The 19,983-nt window shown below is 42.1% G+C and overlaps 1 long non-coding RNA gene across 2 annotated transcripts in view; it reads right to left on the bottom strand.

The window, feature by feature from the left end:
- The window catches only part of LOC141096522 (uncharacterized), a 189,674-nt gene that overhangs the window by 16,854 nt on the left and 152,837 nt on the right, over positions 1 to 19,983 (bottom strand). For both annotated transcript variants that reach the window (XR_012233703.1, XR_012233704.1), the window contains 2 exons: positions 3,068 to 3,145; positions 2,690 to 2,951 (listed from right to left, as the gene is read on the bottom strand). This is a non-coding gene — a long non-coding RNA (uncharacterized lncRNA). The remainder of the gene's footprint in view (positions 1 to 2,689; positions 2,952 to 3,067; positions 3,146 to 19,983) is intronic.

Raw genomic sequence — 19,983 nt, 5'->3', positions numbered from 1 at the left:
TGTGGAATTAATGGCACTGTAATAAATGAGTAAAATAAATAAAGCTTATATTTTATCATAAATGTAATTTACAGTTATTTGATTTATTACTTTTATTGTTTTTTTTATTTATTTTATTTGTTTCTTATTATGCTTTTTTTTTTACATTGCAGGGAACTAGGATAGAAACCGTCAACAAGCAGGTTAGGTAATATTATTGTCAAATCTTATTTTATCATAAACATATGTTTACAGTTATTTTATTTGCTTTATTTTTTATTTCATTTATTCATGATTATTTTTTTTACACAGTGCAGGAAAATTGGATAGAAACTGCCAACAAGCAGGTTAGTTGATATTATTGCTATTGACAGATCTTATATTTTATTGTAAACATAAATGTACAGTTATTTGATTTCTTAACTTATTTGTTTATAATTTTATTTACTTTGCTTGTTACTTGTTTTGATTTTTTTTTTTTGTACAGCGATGTGAAATTGGGATAGAAACTGTCAACAAGTAGGTTAGTTGGTAGTATTGACAGATCTTATATTTTATGGGAAACATTTTTACAGTTTTTTGATTTATTACTTGATTTTATTTTTTATTTATTTTGATTGTTTCTTATTTTTCTTTCTTGTACTTTGCAGGAAAATAAGATAGAAACTGTCAACAAGCAAGTTATTTGGTATTTTCATATCTTATATTTTATTGTAAACATATACGGTACTTACAGTTATTTGATTTACTACTTTGTTTTTTATTTTTTTACTTTAATTTTTTTGTACAGTGCAGGAAATTGGGATAGAAACTATCAGCAAGCTGGTTAGTTGGTATTATTGACAGATGTTATATTTTGTCCTAAATGTATATTGACAGTTATTTGATTTATTACTTTATTTGTTTTCATTTTTTTTTTGTCCCTTTTTTTTTTTTGTAGAGTGCAGGAAATTGGGATGGAAACTGGCAACAAGTAGGGTAGTTGGTATTATTGACATGTCTTATATTTTATTGTAAACCATATATTTACAGTTATTTGACTTATTACTTTAGTTTATTATTTTTTAAATTAATTTATATTATTTATTTATTATTTTCTTTTCTTTTTATACCGTGCAGGAAAATGGGATAGAAACTGTCAGCAAGCAGGTTAGGTGGTTTTACTAACAGATCTTATATTTTATTCTAAACATATATTTAATGTCATGTTGTGACGGTCTTTGGTAAAGGAGAGGGGCCTCAAACTGTCACTGGAACTGGGACCCTAATTATCCCTGTTCTGGGGGTTCTCTTGAAGGTAGAGAGGCTTGTCTCTGACCTTACTATGCTCCTGTTAAACCCTGATCTGTCCTCTCCCCCAATCCATGAGGTATGGGACAGAAAAGTATAATAAACAAGACACAAAGACAAAACAGGGATAACAGAAAACCTCTGTCATACAAAAGCACTAAGCAACAATAGGGAGGAGGATAGGGACAGGGAGGAATAAACTAAATGGGAACAGGGACCAGGAGATAAACACACATGTACTACAGCAAACAACAGATCACTACTACAACAACTCCACTCCAAACACTTAGCTTTAACATATAGCACAGGAAGACAAATATTTTACCAGCAAGGACTAAACACCCAGAGTCAGAATATCAAGAGAGTAAATGAGAAGCAGTTGCAGCTGGGAACAACCAGGCTGTATGGTCTCAGCCAGCAAGGAAAGAGTCCTTAACCCTCTCAGCATCAAAGGAAACCAAATCCATTTATAATAAGAGATGAGTCACGCCATCTCTAAAAAAGAATGTGGCCGTCAAACTCCAGGTCTTCCAGTGGGTCGTGACACCCTCGTGAAATTTAAACTTATTTCATTTATTACATTATTTATTTTTTAATTATTTAGTTTATTTGTTTATTATTTTTCAATTTTTTTTGGAAAATTCCAGGGAAATGGGATGAAATGTCATCAAGCAGGCTAGTGGGCGTTGACAGTTCTCATGTTTAATTATCAACTTGCAGTTATTTAAAGGGAACTCGTCATCATGATAATACAATCCAATCTGCAGCCATCAGGGGGCGCGGAGTAGACTAATATATAGTCTTGTGAGAAAAGATTCAGTATAACCTTAAGCATTTAATCCTTGACTCTTTTTGGAATTCTTGGTCCAGTGGGCGGTCCTAACAGTGATTGACATCCCCCTCTGTATGCACAATTGTACAAAGAAATCTGTCAGTCACTGATAGGACCGACGGCTGTGTTATTCACCCTCCTCTTTTTGCTGTATTTTTCATTTTTGTACTGTGCACAGTAGAAAACAAAGGAAACTGTCAGCAAGTTGGTTTCAGAACTGATAACCACAGCTATATAAATATGCAATATTTGATATGGCTCCGAGATGATCAGTCATGAATGTGATGATGGAACCAATGGCATTTACTAAAGTCTGCTAGTTTGCAGCTACTTTTTGACTGTTTCCAAATTGCAACATTTTTTTTACATATACCGTACACTGTATATGAAGGATATCTCTATGTGGCACAAAAAACTCAACAATCGGAGATACTTATAGGTACGACATGGACCTATACCCTTAAGGAGACAAGGTTTTGCCCCCCTGGCGCCATGTAAAATAAGCATAAAAATTGCATAAAAATGCATAAAAAAGCATGTAAAAGTATAAAATAAAAGTAAAACTAGCGTAAAACTTGCCAAACTTACTTTCTTTAAAGTCTTTGTGTAACAATGCAAAGTACTTCTCTACCGCCGCTCCAGACAAGGAATAGCACCGTTGCGAGGAACAGATGGAGGAGAGCTCCGGGCCAGAGCTGTACTCAAGGGTATTGATTGAAGAAGCTCTACATAAAAGTGGTGTAGAATCTGGTAGTAAGGGCGAGACCTGGATTTTACGATGACCTTTAATGAATCATATTATCTTCCGCTGCCTCGGGCGTCATAGACAGATGTTTCTCAAGATTTTTCTCTATTTAATGCGTAGCAAAAAGATAAAAAAAAAAAAAAGAAAAAATAGTTATTAAAGTCATTAACAGTATATATCAAGAATGAACTAGAGAGCCTGGCAGAGGAACCGATACATACAAAAATTTTGGCTGTGCCCATCAGGACTGTATAGGTTGCAAAGGTCCAAGGAGTCATCCAAGATTTTATGGAAGTTCTCTAAACGCATGGAATGGTAAGAAGTTTAAAAAAAAACAAAAAAAAAAACAATAAACAAAAACTTTACATACTGTAGGTAGTTTCTGGCCTATAAGCCGCCTTACACTGGCATTACCCCTTATACTCCAGTGTTATATGAACCCTCCATGATCAGCAGAAATTGAGTACTTTCTTCCCTATACCTGTCGTAAAGCTGGAGGAGGAAAGCACTGACCTGAAAGAACTGGGGCAGTGTACAGATTTGTAAGACGGATAGAACCAAACAATCCTTGCTCAACTTTTTCTTTCTGCCATTTTTCAGATGCCGGGAATGAGAAGAGTTCCCTATTTTGCCAACTGTTGTGGGTCAATCATTAATTGGGCCACAGTCAACCGTCTAATTTACCAGTAGTCTTGATCCAACGCGTTATGAATTTTTCCACTTTATACCATGAAATAGTGGTGTTCCTGTTTTCTATATACGCTACGTATCCTACAATAAGAGCCATTATTATATTTCCTGTATAGTCCAATACATAACGACCTGACCTTTGTGTTGTTCATTTTGGCAAAGCGGAGATTATAACGATGTATGGGCTCCGCTCGCGGAAAAGATGAGATCTGGAGAGTATAAGCAAGATTTTTTTCACACCAACGCGTTTCGGCGCCAGATCGATACCTTTAAAAACCAAGCGTGCTGTTCATTGACAGCACTCCATGTGGTCAGGGGTGGTACTGCAGATAGAACTCACAACTATGGGGCATTCTTACCTAAAACATCCACATGTTGTGCCATAAATATCTGATAGCTATGGGTCTCCCTTTCAGGACCCACACCTATTTCCAAATTAGACAGTCCTAGGGGGAGATTCACACCTATCAGACATCTATGGCGTATCTTATGGATATGCCCTAAATAATTGTGACTGTGCTCTATGGCTATGAGTCATCATTACAGTTTTTATTTTTCAAGTCAATTTTCTTTATTTTTTTTTTCTTGTGGTATTCGTTGCTATTTTTTTGTGCCCAATTCTTAAAAAATGGCACACAAAGTTAAAAAATGGTCTTTCTAGTGGATCTTTACTCCCCAATACGTTTCCGAGGATGCTGAAAAGAGGGCTGGCATCTGCAGGGACCACCTTTCACGTGCCTAGTTGTTGTCCCACCCTCTACGTCCTCGGTCGTAAGTTCTGTCTTAAAGGGGTATTCCCATCTCCACGATCCTATCCCAATACATAGTAGGTGTAATAATATATTAGCAAATCCCTCCAATTAGAAATGTAGTATAGTTCTTCTGATTTTCTATGTCTCTTTCCTCATGTGCAGGACCTTAGGTATCCATGGTTATGTCCACTAGCAACTAGCTAGCGATCACTATATCAGTGGTCATAACCACGGATACCTAAGGTGCTGGAAAGCGACATAGCTAATCAGAAGAACTATACTACATTTCTAATTGGAGGTATTTGCTAATCTTATTACACCTGCAATGTATTGGGAGATGGGAATAACCCTTTAAAGCATTTTATATTCATTTCTGTAGCAATCCATGTCAGAATTCAAACATTTGTATAAAACAAGCAAATGATGTTCCATTCTCATTACTAGTCCCATAAAGGGCAGAGTAACAAAGCCTTTTTTTTTTTTTTTTTGCAATGTCAAAACCTCACTCAGAGGACCCCTTTAGCATTTTTCGGTCTCCTCCCTTAGAAACTCATTAAAGTATGATGTGAAATCTCAGCTTAGCAATGTTTGCAGAACTCGGTAAACGACTCTGAGCTCTCGCTTCTCGGGAATTTACCCATCATCAAAGAATTGCAAAAGATACCGTCGTGCCTGTGATGTCTGCGCACACTAGTCAAGGCAGATGACAGATCTATAAAAAAAACGGCAGCATCATATGTCTATGTACGATTGTAAAGCGTTGGATGTGTCAAATGTAGTGGAGTTTAGCGCAGCTTGCATCTCTTTTTTAGCATGTTAGGCTTTCGTACCAATATATGCCAAAAAAAAGTTTTCTCATGCTCTGAGTTGGTGAGTGTCAGCATAACTTTTCCTTTACTGTCTAAGGTGTAACATCTCTCCTTGTGTACAGTGCCATGCCGGACATCAGTGTGTAAGGAGACTTATAGGCCGTGCAATGCTCCTCTGGGAAATTAAATTGGCAAATTGCCTCTTCAGAGAGGAAAAGGACTTGAACTCTAGTGCCACCTACTAGACACCCGTCAGAGGCCTCTCAGACAGCAAAATAAGAAATCTTGATTTGCACTGAAGAGGTGCAACATCTCAAAACATGTGTCAGCAAATAGAAATTCTTGTTTGACTTTTATCTAAGTCATGTGGCAAAGCTCGATAAAAGGTCAATATTGACTTTCAGGAGGTGCCACCTACTGGTGTTACCAATCCTAAAAGTCAATATCTACCCCTTAACGAGCCTTGTCACATGATTTGAGATAAAAGTCAAACCAGAATCTCTATTTGCAGACGTGTGTTTCGGGGTGTTACCCATCATCAGTGCAAAGCAAGGAACCTGATATGGTTGTATGAGAGGACTCTGACTAGGGTCTAAAAGGTGACACTGGAGTTCAAGTCCTCTTTTTCTCTGAAGAGGCAATTTACATATTGAATGCTCAGTGCAAAAAAAGAGATCTGATTTGGATGTATGAGAGGCCTCTGATGGGGATCTAAGGGGTAATGTAACTCCATGTGGAGAGTGACATGCCTGACATGCCGGTAAGGGGTAATATAACTCCATGTGGAGAGTGACATGCCTGACATGCCGGTAAGGGGTAATGTAACTCCGTGTGGAGAGTGACATGCCTGACATGCCGGTAAGGGGTAATGTAACTCCATGTGGAGAGTGACATGCCTGACATGCCGGTAAGGGGTAATGTAACTCCATGTGGAGAGTGACATGCCTGACATGCCGGTATAAGGAAACTTTTAGGCCATGCAATGTTCCTACGGGGAATTTAAATATGCATATTTCTTCTTCAGAGAGGAAGAATACTTGAACTCTAGTGCCACCTACTAGACCCCCCATCAGAGGCCTCTCATACAGCTAAATAAGATCTCTTGATTTGCACTGAGGAGAGGCAAAACCCCTAAACACTTTTCTGTAAATAGAAATTCCGGTTTGACTTTTATCTAAGTCATGTGGCAAAGCTCAATAAAGGGTTGATATTTGCATTAAGGATCACTATTTCCAGTAGGTGGTACTAGAATTCAAGTCCTCTTTACTGCATAACAAAACTTCTTTTACGGAACGCCTGTCAGCACAAAATGACTGTTCAAACCAAGCTCAGGTGCTTAGTGCACGCTTGGCACGTCCGAGCAGAACAGTGAACATTCCACTTACTATCTCCTCTCTTCTCTGACTCGTTTAAAGCCGGAGCTGTCAATCAAGGAACAGACGGGAGGAGATAGATGGAAAACAAGTAGGGGGAAAGGGGCACTTTGCTTGGTTTGACCAGTCGTTTTCTGCTAGACGACGTCAGTGGGCGGCAAACAGTGACCTACATCAGAGATATCGGGAATTTTCTAGTAGATCCCTTTAATTTAATGGGAAATTAGTAAGTAAGTGCATCTGATAAGCATCTTCAATCAGGGACAGAGAGATTGATATCCATGCCCCATATCTAAATACCTTGGTGTCAGGAAAATGTCCCTCTACCCCACCCTGATTATGACTTGGCCAAAGATCTGACCAAGGCATAAACAGGTTATACTTCAGATGGAGCGGTCAGGCGAAACGTCACGGTCAATCATCCATCACTTGGTATATGTTAGATCATAGGTCATCAGTTTCTGATATTTTTGAAGGACGTTTCATCCACTGAGCGACATCTGTATTTTAGCCCGTAGTGGGCATAGTAGTAGAACCGTTGGGTATAGTGTACAGCTTTTATGTGCAAGGTCTCGAGGATCCTCCATAGTTATCCCGGCGTCGCTCTGAAATTGCAGACCTGGGGGTCCTAGGCATTCATTATCATCCGCACCCCTGATAAAGACACGAGGAAACGTTTGCAGTTGGTTATAGGCTCGGAGTCCTTTAATTGTCTGATAATAGGTTTTCATAACAATAGAAGCCCTTAGAAAATTGGAGAAGGAATCCCAACAGGGCCGTTGCCGTTTTCTTTGAATGTTCCCCTCGCAGCCTGGTTTATTTTAAGAGGTCATTACGACAGATGGCTTCTGAAGAGGAGGAGATGCCCCCTTGTCTCCGTAGATAAATAACGCTCCACGCGGGATCCTTTAAATTATTAAAGACTTTATCTGAGCATCAATAATTTGAAATGTAAACTGGTAATCTCATTAGAGGGCACCGATCTCTTTCGCGACAGAGGGGCTTTAATTATTTATTTTTTTTTATGTGCACATTCCATCAGTTTTACAGGGAATGCATTACCGGGAGTTGCTAATTAAAATACAGTAAAATAGTCTAAAATTGCTCCAAAAATAGCTGCTGACATTTGTCTTTTTTATCTGTTTTTGTTTTACAGCTAAATATTTTTTTTTTCTCCTATTTTCTTTATATTTTTATGGAGACGGCCATCTTGTCGCAATTGCAAAAAAAAAAAAAAAAAGTTTAATTTCGAAAGCATTTAATTTAACCGCCCCCTGTTCAAACTCGAGACGTCTGTGGGAAGATGGGTCTTGTGCAAGCCTAGATCCACCATGGTCTTCTCAAGCCATCGGGTTGCTGGTCTTCCCTTTCTCCATGTATCTTCTATTTTTCCGACCATGATGTCCTTCTCCAGTGATTGTTCTCTTTGTATGTTCTGTCCAAAGTAGGCAAGTCATAGATTGGTGATCTTTGCTTCGAGTGACGTGTCTGGCTTGATTGTTGGTTCTTGTTGCCATCCATGGTATTGATGACATCCTTCTCCAGCACCACATTTCGAAGGTGTTAATTCTTCTTCTGTCTTGCTTCTTTATCATCCAGGTTTCGCATTACCATAGAAAGGACCAAACTATGCACAATCCATGTCTTTGTTACCAGTGGAATGTTTCTCGATTTGAAGGCTTCATTGTTGAGTTGCCCATGGATATTCTCCTATTGACTTCCGGTGTCATCGCTCCATCTTGGGTGATCATTGATCTGTGTAGGTTGGAGCCCCTTACAACCTCCAGTTCGTCGACTGCCATCTCAACTGTGTCCCCGTCATACATGGCAGTGGTCAATATATTTGTCTTTTTTGTCTATCCTTGATAGATGCAGGTTCTACCTCTGGGACTTGCAGGTGGGTGCTGCCCCATTTTCAAAAGCAGGGAGTTGGCAGCACATACATCCATTCTGCCTGACTGGATGGCATTACAGGTCCCAGGGACATCAGTATAGCTGGTGGGATAGAGCTTATGCCACCCAGCAATCATGGCGATAACATTACCAGGTCCTTGAATTCATGTGACTTGGCTCAGGCAATCCCTTTACGGTTTGGAAGTAAAGCGGTTCTGTTTGTATCTGTTTCAGGTGCATATGGGGACTCAAAAGATCCCACTGCCCTATATTAGGAGAAGTAGCATGAAAAGTCCAGCTTCTGGTAGAGAAAAAAAAATTTCCATAAAAGTTTCCTTTATTCCAAAAATGATTAAAAATCCACGCGCAAACAGTGGGGAGCAGGAGAACACATGCGGCGCGTTTCGAGCGCAAGCAGCGCTCTTTCTCAAAAGATCCCACTGCCCTATATTAGGAGACCAGCATATTTGGTAGTGCAGGGCCCCCGCAGGGGGTACAGCAGAGATGTTATAGCTCTCCATGGGTAGAGCTAGGCCCCAGGGCAGTCGTAGGGTTAACGGTGATGGAAATGGTTGTAGTGCAGGGCAGATGACGCAGTAAATAAATCTGAGGACACAGCGGGGTGCAGTCTTTTACTAACGGTCTTTCAAGTTACAATCCCCAGCCGGGGTTCTGTGTCCTCCGGGTCGGTGGTCCAGCCAGCTCTCGGGTAGTTTGGGATACACTTTACCAGAACCCCCATCTTGTGTTCCTTCTCTGGTCGTCTCTCTGTGCTGGCTCCCGCCTCTCTTGCCCTGTGCCTCACACACAGTGTCCCAAGCCAGCAGCCTCGGATCCTGTCAGGCAATGTCCTCCTGGTCCCCTTGATACTATGTGACTGCCTTTTCAGTGAATGTGTGTGGATTTGGCTGTCGCACTTAGTCAATACAGCCTCCGGTTTGCTAGCTGAGTTTTGCAGTATCTCCACAAGTCTGGGGCCGGTCCCCTACTACGACCTGGTCCCTCCACCCGACTACAGTCTGCGTGGATTCGGGTGCCACGGGTGGATTCCTCACTTCTCATGCACCTAGGACCCCTTCTTACTCTCTGGAGCCCCTCTCTGACTCTTTCGTCACTCCTCTATTCTCTCTTGTCCTGGGACGAGCTTCTCACTCTTCCTGTCCCTTCCTCCAACTGTCCTCTCTCTCCCAACTGTCACTAACTCTAACTCCTCCACTTCCTCTACCCACGCCCTCCACCCAGCTCCTCCCTGGCCTGGAGAGGTCTAGTGTTGGATCCTAGTGTGTGGGTCCTGGGTAGTGCCCCCTCCTTACCTGAGAGCGGAGTACCACACCTCTGGCTGAGGTGCCATACCTCTGTGGCGACTAGATCCTCAGGGGGCCACAGTAGTCTCGTGGAGATGGTAGAGCGTTTGCATTGGAGCACGGAAACTTCACGTTCTGTCACATCTCTGTTGTTCAAAAGAAATATTGACTCCCCAAAGATTCAGTGAAATGACAATTTTCTAAAATTACTCTTAAATGTTATTTTTCTTTCTCCCGTGGGAAGAGAATATCTGTTTGTTGACTAGAAACTAAGATCTTTCCATTAAAATCTTTGTTCTATCAGCAGAAGGAGAAACTCCCACCCCCACTTACATGTCATCACGCTGCTAGTACGTGTCATTTTGTAAAGATAAATGACATGAATAATACATATCAGGCTGTGGAGAATATCACAAACAGACTGTGACATTCCCACCGAAATCAAAAGCCATTCCATAAGGTTGGAACATGCTGCCTCGAAAATAATTAAGAGGAACGCGGCGGCAAGATCTGAAAATGGCAAAATAGCAATCAAATGTTGTAGGGAAAATGTGTTTGAGGTGGGGGAAGACCATGTATAATTGGAGATCTCTTAGCTAAATATCTGCAGGTGTTTATGTACACCAACATAACCGGCAGCTCTGTACAGAGGATCTGAATGAAGTTTAAAAGAGTCCTCCATGTGTAGAAATCCTCCACAAGCAAAGTGCAATAGCTCAGAAATGCCTATAAAGTGGAGGCCCAAAAGGATTTCACCTCTACAGTAATAGACATAATGCACTCAGATCAGTCACTCTCTTCTCCTAGATGGGGGTCAGTTTCACAAGAAGTCATGTAAATTGGCCGAAATCTCTGATTTCTCTCGATCAAGTCGGGATGTATTGACGTTTCCCCCAACGGACGATTTGGAAAAGGAAGAATTGGGCATGTTGGATTTCAACATGTCCAATCCTTCATTCAAACAGGAGATAAGCAAAGGTTCTGACACAGTGGCTTCTTCTTTCCTCACCATATACAGATGTGCATATTGGATGCCCTTTATAGGTAGCATATGGCTTCAGGGGTGCGGTTTACAGAGCAAGAGGAACGGAACTAATGAATGTTATATTTTTAATCCAGAAAAGATGTTACAAGATGGGAACAAAACAGTATTGTATATACACTCATATATAATAAAAGGGGTAGTAAAATAAAAAGTGCTAAACCTGTGTCACTGAAGTGGCTCAGAGCTTAGAGAGGAGGGAAGCACTCGTTAGTGCAACAAAATGAACCACAGCAAGTTGTGTCTTCCTGAACTGATAAATTTCAGAAACTCAAACTCTGATTTTTAGTAGATCAAGTTTATGCCCATATAACTCCCCTTGTTGAGTGCATATGGGAGGCTGTTCGTTGTATGTGCTAGGTTTTTAGAAGATTATGAGGTCCCCAACTTTCAGGATATCTTTGCTCCTGTAGGTCCCAGGCGGGAGATATTATTGTCATGTTTCCTATCGCGTTTCTTTCTATATAGATGAAACATGGCATGGATATCATCATTCATTTGACTGATATTTAGTTGGAGGTATTCGGGCGTTCTTACGTTTTACTATGACTCCTAAAATATATTTCCCATAAATATTGAATCAATGCAAACCCCAGTAGTCATCACTGAGCACTGGTTCCAGAGTGTCTGAGATAATTCTTTTGAGCAGAGGAATCCTCTGTACTTCTCCGCCTCTGAGTATACGCATCCTAGACTTGGTGTCTTGTTTTCAGCCGATCCCTTATTGTAATTACCTGTAAATGGCAAGAGGTAGTACTTCAAATAAGGTTGAAGTGTCAGCTCTCTCTCACTTCCCCAGCTATAATTAATCCCATATGTTCAATTTGAGGGTGATATGTCCCCTCTCTGGTGATGTCTTTATGGATTTTCCAGTTTTTCTCTATGACATTGCCCATACAGAAATTTCTTCTCTTGGCTAAATTTCTGGTGACTTTTTTTTTTTTGCTTAGGTGTCAACATTCATAGCACCCACCGGGAACTGAACTTTCACGTCATTAAAACATAGTAATTGATGCTGCAAACTGTGCCAACTGAAATGCCTAGTTCATGAGCGATAACACGGACTTTGACCCAGTGATCTTCCAAAATCACAGCCTTCAGTCTACGGCACATTTTCTCTGAAGATGCTTAGACAGGTCTCCTTGAACGGGGGTCATCTTCAATCGATTCCCACCTCGTCTAAACTGCTTGGCCCAAAACTTTACTTGGTAGTAGAGAGCTGAGATTTTTTTGTTGAGACATGTAACAGATACAGTAGAAGTTCAGTCTGATGAAAGCAATGGAAGTGACAGGATGGCAAGTACAGTACAGTGCGGCTCTACGAAGAAAGTGAGAGATATCAACGTATATATCAGTTGTCCTTTTATGTGTTTCTTTAGACTTCTTTTCTACCTTTCTAAGGGATTTAATCACAGACCGAAGCTCCAAATCCCTCACTTTCTTCATAGAGCCGCACTGTACTGTACTTGCCATCCTGTCACTTCCAATGCTTTCATCAGACTGAACTTCTACTGTATCTGTTGCACGTCTCAACAGAAAATCTCAGCTCTCTAAAACTGTCAGGACATGCTGGGGTAGACAACTTACTGAACACCCCTTGTAGCTGAATGCTCTTTCCGCTGACTGCTACTTCCCCCAAATTTGCCATGCACGCTCAGTTTGAAGGTTGACCATGAACGTCGGCTGAACATTTCATTACATGGTCATCCAAAATCATTGAATAAATCGGACAGTGGTCTACTGTGTATGGCCACCCCTAACTATGGATATGCATTGCCATGCCGTAATGACAGAAGAGACCCCTAAATAGTTTTTAATTACACCCAATCCCGTCTAATCAACTCTGTTTTACGTTGTATCCCAAGTTAGTAAGACTCCAACTTATGACAAAAAGAATAAGCTGAAGTTTCATTTCCTCCCCAGTCCCAGGGTAAATGAGGTGTCTCCGTATTTCAAAGGCAACGGCAACATTTAAATATATTCTGCAAGCTAATCTGGATGCTACAGGATGTGCGTGTCTCCTGCACTCATTATTCTCGCATGCCATTTTTTATTTGAGAAGTTTGATAAGCTTTCAGCTTATCTTTGCGCTTTGCATGCCTTAGCCCTCTGCTGAGCTACATCCATGATATTTGCCAGCCCCTCTGGAAACGCTCATAGACATTTCGTAGAAATTCTATTTTTTTTTTTTCTAAATTTTTATTCTACTAAATACACTTAGTGGTGATAGGTTATTTATCTGGAGAAGTCCATATGTTTACACCATTAATAAAATCATATATGTATGGATGCCTACAAACGTCTTTTCGGGAACAGATTTGTACACAGGTTTCTGAAAGGTCGAATAAGGGGAAAGTATTGGATGGATATTCTCCAGGGCTCGGTTCTCGGAAAAGAATATTGCGCTGCATTATGAAATTCTATCTCGTGTTCAAGAAACTGCAGCAGCTAAAGAAGCTCTGAATGGAGATGGTCAGATGAGCTGCTTCGTCAGGACGATTCTCCTATTAATTACATGGCGTCAATATGCGGTCAGTGGCAGGTACGGTAAGCATAGCTACATTTTGTGACCAAGAGAGCCAAAAAGGTATTGAGAGAAAGGGTTCCATTGCTAACCCCAAAAGGGTGTCTGTTCGAGGACTTGTAGAACCCTGATGCCTTAGAACCTGAGAGCAAATTGACTCTTCAGAACTCTAGAGCCACCTAAAAGTCAATATCGAGCCTTGTAACCTGACTTAGGATAAAAACCAAAACCAGAATCTTAATTTTCAGACACTGAGTTTCCGGGTACTGCCCCTCATCAGTGCAAAGTGTGAGATCTGGTTTGGCTGGAAAAGATGCGTCTGACCATGATCCAAGGGGTAACCCCTCCTTGCGGAGAGGGACATGTCAAGCCTGACATGCCGAAGTGAGGAGAATTTTAGGCCGCAACACATGTTTCCTAGAGGAGCATTGCGGCTTAAAAGTCTCCTCACCTTGGCATGTCAAAATCTAAGAGGTGATAGACTCACCAGTTGCTGATCACTGGTCCATGAGGTTTCGGCCAGCGGACTAGAGCACCCATGGAACCCCATGTCTCCACAATTGTGGCTTAAAAGTCTCCTCACCTTGGCATGTTAGAACCTGAGAGGTGATGGACTCACTCACCAGTTGCTGATCCCTGGTCCATGCAGTTTCGGCAAGCGGACTTGGGCACCCATAACCCCGTGTTTCCACAATAGCATCTTAAGTCTCCTCACCTTGGCATGTCAGAACCTGAGAGGTGATGGACTCACTCACCAGTTTCATAGGGTGTAAGCAGGTTGGACTCAATTCATCTGTACAGGACTAACACAGGGTCAACATCAAAAAGGTTATTTTCAACTTTCAATACCTTGAAGGGCTGGCCGAAAAAATCTCCCCCCAAAAAGCTGATTACTACTTGTCCTGCTGCTGGGATCCCCACTGATCAGTTGTAAAATGCAGGAAAACCTGTTAACCATCTGATTCTCCTGCAGCTCCCCCACAGGGGAAATTAAGTATTACCTGTCATCTATTAAAGGACAGTAGTGCACAAGTGTGACCTATGAAGGACAGTTTATCATCTCATGCAAGGAAATAATGAAGCATTACCACGGCTAGCCTTGGGGTGGTTGGTGCCTTGTGCAGTTTTTTATGGTTTTGTTCTGCCTCCTTTGGTTTTCAAATATTACCATCATATAGGGCCAGATTAATTAAGAGACTGGCGTTGTACCTGTCCGTCTTAATGAGGGAGCGTGCAGGAATAAGATGTGAATAATTCAAGAAGAAGTATTCGCCACTTAATGACTTAGACACATCTTATCATTGGCATCTGTGGCACCCATGAGGCTCAGTCACCACAGAGGTACTGCACCTCCTCCTGAGGTGTGGTGCCCCACCATCCAGGTAAGTTGGAGGCTCCTGACCACGCTCCAACACTCGCACCCCACACAACAGAGTAGTTCAGCAAAGCCACATTGCGGCTCCTTGCTTAGAGAGTAGCAGAGCACCTTTGGTGGATCCCTGCTTGGAACACGAAACGTGCTGGGAGACGGGTGGAGTTAGAATACATAAAAGAGCGGGAAGGTTTAGAATTACAGGTCAGTCTGGGAGAGGAAGCCACTCAGAGAGGAGTGAGGAAAGAAGATCCCTGAGAGAGGGATGGAGGAAGGAGGTGCTGCAGCAGACCTGAGTGACCTGGGTCTGCTGGCACGGGAAAGGAAAGAAGGAGAAAGACATTGAACTGAAACCTGATCTTCCATAAGAGAGAGAGATTAGAATGGAACGAAGGAGTAAAAGGGAACAGAGGACGTGGGTTAGAGGATGAACCCTGCCTAGAAGTTCTAAGCGCAAGGCCGGGGCCCGGTCCCCGAGGTTGTATGGACACTAATGGTTCTGCAGCAGACACCGGTGGAGTAGTGGGCTGTAAATGCACTACTCTCATCTAAGACTTGGGACACAACAGCAATACGGAGAGAGTCGGGACTTAGGAGTAGGGAGTCCCCGAAGCAGGCTACAGCTGTCTGCTGTTCAAGTAGAGTTCTTGGGAACATCTGTCAGGAGGCACTCCAGTGTAACTCAGTACTGGGAGTACTTCACACTTAAAGGCGCTATAGAGGAGACGTTCAGAAAGGCACATATGTTGGTGGAGCGTTGGAAGGGAGCATTCCATCTTGCCTGGAGGTTGACTGAGTCCCTGACCCGGAGGACACGGCACGGAGGCAGGCACCTGTGTGTACTACAGACTGTGAGTAAAGCTTTGGAACTGCAAGCCCTGGTGTCCTCCATTCATTCTTGCGCCAACACACCCAGCACCGCTACATCTGGGTGCCAGCTTCTACACCGCATGTGCCTCTCCTCTAACTCCACATCTACACTGCCCTGGGGCTACAGCTCCACCTGTGGGGAGCTTCACCATCTTGGCTGCAACACATCACCAGCCCCAGAGGATCTGCATGCAGCGTCAGCCTAACATCTCACTTGCCGAACACCACAGGTGGCGTCACAAACTATTCATTCAAACCATTACATTCCCCCATTACTTGGGTGCCCAGGGCCATGGACCGGGCCCCCGCTGCTGTGACACATCCCGCTGATACCGACCCGGTACCGAGTACCCCACAGCCCTGGGAGGGCGACCCACCTGCGTCTCCTTACTCCTGACCACAAACGTTACTCGCGTCAGAGACTGGAGTTATTTCTGGTGTAAATTTCTTCTGTGAAGAATTTGTTTGGTGGACTTTGCCACATCTTGTTCTCCACACTTTGGCGGATCCTGGCGTGAAAAATTCCTCAAATTTCTGCTCAACTTTCAGCCACACACTCAAGCCAGTGTAAAATGGATTAAAGGGAAGCGCTACTATAGTGATAGAGGTGCAGATTTCTTTATGAAAATAAGGATTTTGATGTTTCATACTAGCACTGCAATCTCTGAATAATGAGCTTTAAATCTGCCACTTTGCATATGCAAATGAGGCTGGACTTGTCCAACAAGGTGTCGCTTTCCTCTGACTAGTTCTTGCCATGGATCGCCTAATGATGCTTCCTGGGTATAATGATCACACAATAGCAGGAATGCGATCTGTCAATCATTCCCAAGGAGATAGGATTAGAAGATCCGAGGCAGAACTAGTCCGGGGAAAGTGACTGATTATGGTTCTCGGCAGCGCGTGATTTCATAATTTTTGGCTCAGCCTCTGTCATCATTTTTGCAGTGCGCAGCAGCAGAGATGATATTGGTAATGGCTGCTGCGCTCTGCATAGACAGCAACCGAGATGGCAACGATCATGTCAGAGCTACAAACGGGCGGGCAGCACACAACTATTGCAGATCGGAAACTAAACGAGCACCTACGTAGATGATCAGCAGCCCCAGATCGGCCCGTATTGATGGACCGTCGGTATATTAATCCTGCAGGTTGTATTAAAAATGCAGGTCTTTTTTTCAGGGGTCTTACTGTAATTGTTCTCGTACACGATCGCCCTCGTACGTCCATTAGTAGACATCCCTGACATGTAAGGCGGAAAGATAACAAGTCGTCTCCTTTGTTGATTGACTTTGTTATATTGTCTTGTAAAATGAGATCGTATCCTCCGTTTTGCAAATATGTTCGCAGGGAACTTAATTAATTAAAACCTTATAGATAAATACATCGTTATCACAAATCAATGCAATCGCTGGCGCTCGGGTCCACGACGCGGCCCGAATGTAATGTGCACGGCATGGAGGGATGGCTGTCTTCACCCACGCTGTAGACTTAGGAGAACTTCTTTTACATTAGTTAAATCAGTCATTTAAAAATTTAATTAAAAGTTTTTAAATGTGACAGTAATTAATTGAGGGTGACATTGGAGGACAAAAGATAAATGAACGGGCAAATAGATGCGCGGTTTAATGTAGAATCCGAATGCTGCCGGGGTCTTTTGGGTAGCGCATAATATTCTGGCAATGTCTTTAAGGGCTGGATATACAGATTCAAGGTAACATTGACTGCAGCGTTCGCATTTTGGGATGTCGTAGGCTTGATAAATGGGTCCACATGATACAAGGACGAGACGGGTCTTACAGAGAGGGAGACACTGTTCACATGTTCAGGTTCTAAATACATTAGATTGGGACTGCTTCGTGAAGGGTTACCGTGACGTGGTGGAGCGGCTTGGTATACATTTTTTGCAAAAAACGTATCGACTAAATACCCTGTATTTGTTATACAGCACTTGCTGATTACGGTCATGTTTTTTACTGCAGAGTATTTTTTGCAAATTTGTCATTTTGTGTTTTCTTGTTGTGTTTCAGAGAGGGAGGATAGTAGCTTTCTGCTAAGAGGGTGCAAGAGAGGTGCATAATGCACTATCATAGACGCACCCTAATTAAAGGTCGAACTCATACTGATTAAAGGGTTTATCCAGGACTATTTTTTCACGATAGGCCTAAATACAAACAGGCAGTTAGTTGCTATCCACCTGCCTCCTGTTCTACCCAGTGCTGGCAAAGAACGGACAGCAACTACTCCTACCAGTGATTTAGCTGCTCAATATCAATAAAGCAGCTTTTCCAGGCCGGTCGGTTGACAGGCTGTGAATGCTGTCGTCATGCTGATTGACAGCCGGCTCCTCGCAGTTAGGCAGCAGGGAGCTGACTGTCAATCAGCATGATATCAGCATTCACGCCCCTTCAATAGGGAAGACCAGAAGAGAAGACACTGTGATGTCAGTGGAAGCTGCTGACAGTAGCAGTCCATGACCACCCTTTGCCGGCACAGATCGGCGCCGAGCATAATGGGCAGGTAAGTGGTTTTTAGGCCCATAGTAAAAAAAAAAAAAAAAAAAAAATTATCCCGGATAACCCCTTTAAATATGGACAGGCTACAAGTCTCTATAGGTGTCCAGTAGTTAGACAGAAGCTAAAGAGTGTCCTTCTTGGTCTGGTAAATATTAGGACAGTGAATAGTATATAAAATAGTAAACTGTGCCATTCCTTAAAACAGATAACATATTAATCAATTTGTAATGGATATCACCGTATGGCGTCTGTCACAACCATTTATTCATGGGTTTATCATTAGCCTTTTCCACGGATTTTCACCCATGGACCATTAACACTTCATGAGTCCCTTCCACCAGTCCAGTATTGGAAATAACTCATTGGTTCTATAATTTTTCTTTCTGCTGAAATCCAGCCTAAAATGTTAAAAATAAAAATTCATACACTGCTATAATAAATATAGTTTTATTTTTATCACATTGTCTTTTTTTATGCAACTATTTTATTAGACTAACCCTAACCCTACACCTAACTCTAACCCTAACCCTACACCTAACTCTAACCTTAGTTAGGATATGTGCACACAATGTCTTTTTCTGGTGGTTTCTGCTAAAAAAAAAAAAAAAAAAAGCACCCAATAAAATGAATATATTGCACAGCAATGTCGAAGTGGACATGTTCTGTCTTACGTCACTTGTTGTAACTGCTTTGGGGTGTGAAAACATGCTCATTCTGGCAGCTTCGAAGTATAAAGTAAAAATCACCGTCGGCAGAGCCACTGCAAGAATGGAGGCAAAGCCGCTTAAGAAAAAGGACCAATGGCGCCCGCCTCCTAAAGATCAGAAGCTGCACCAGTATCTTAAATCTGCCGTCTGAACATAGCCTTAGAATTGTAAAAAGCATGTAAAAATGTAATCCCCGATTCATCAAAGCGTTTATGCTAGAAATCTGTTGTGAAAAAACCTTTGAAAAATTGCAAAATTTTTACGCACCATGAGGTTTGTCAAAAATGTTTTGATTTTTGGCTTTTTCACACCAGTTTTGGCCAAAATGGGCAGAGCTGAAGCCGAACTGTGCGGTGGCGATAGTCTCTTCACTAATTTATGATGAGTTGAGGTGTGGCATTCCTTACTCCAGTCTCGGAGGTGCGTGCCACTTTTAAGAATTAGGCCTCCTAATGAATCGGGCCCCTCTGAATCCAACATGCCCTCTCGTCAAGACTTACATGAATAGCCCCTATCTTGATGAATCGTCAGCATGGTGCACTACAAGATTTTGCACTTTTTTGCTCAGCCTTGGTGGTCACTTATCTTGCAGAGTGCAGCAGCAGAGATGAGATTGTTAATGGCTGCTGCACTCAACATAGGGAGCAACCGAGACGACAAAGATCACTTCAGAGCTACAAATAGGAGCGGCGATTGAAATACCCATCAGTAGGATTAAAGGCGGTGAAATATTTTCCCAAAGGGTTTATAATGACTACGGTCCACCAATGTAATAGATCCGTCCGGCCCTGATTGTGAGTTGGGAGATTTAGAGGAAACTTTTCGCAACCTCTGTATAAACTTAGTCATTTATGTTTGGGGGGGGATTCTGCTCGAGAGAGACGCCAGATTTGCCACATGGTGTAATTAGATGTATACAGGACAAGAAGCGGGGATGGATTCCGCTGGCAGCCTCACTAAAATAAACACACAAGATAAAAGACTACATGACAGAACATAAAACTAAGTGTTGCGCTCCTTTCCCGGCTGCCACTTCTTCCCTCTAAGCCTCAATTTGGGTTACTTTTGTTGATTTAAAATAGATACTGTCTTGAAGCTCCTAAATCGTCAAGGGACTTCCAAGCAATAATGTAAAAATCTATGAATTACGGCGGCTGGAGATGCAGCGATGCAAATGTTCCTATAGAAAGGGCACGAAATGCATAAATGAGCAGTTATAGGCTTTTCCTTATCTGCCAGGATGAACACAATGACTAGTGAATATGAATTTTTAATAAAGGGAACA

This window comes from Dendrobates tinctorius, unplaced genomic scaffold (assembly GCF_039654945.1).
Source record: "Dendrobates tinctorius isolate UK_male_01 unplaced genomic scaffold, ASM3965494v1 ptg000009l, whole genome shotgun sequence".
Taxonomy (NCBI): domain Eukaryota; kingdom Metazoa; phylum Chordata; class Amphibia; order Anura; family Dendrobatidae; genus Dendrobates; species Dendrobates tinctorius.
The sequence above is the reverse complement of the archived record's forward strand: the minus strand, read 5'-3'. Positions and strand labels throughout refer to the sequence as shown.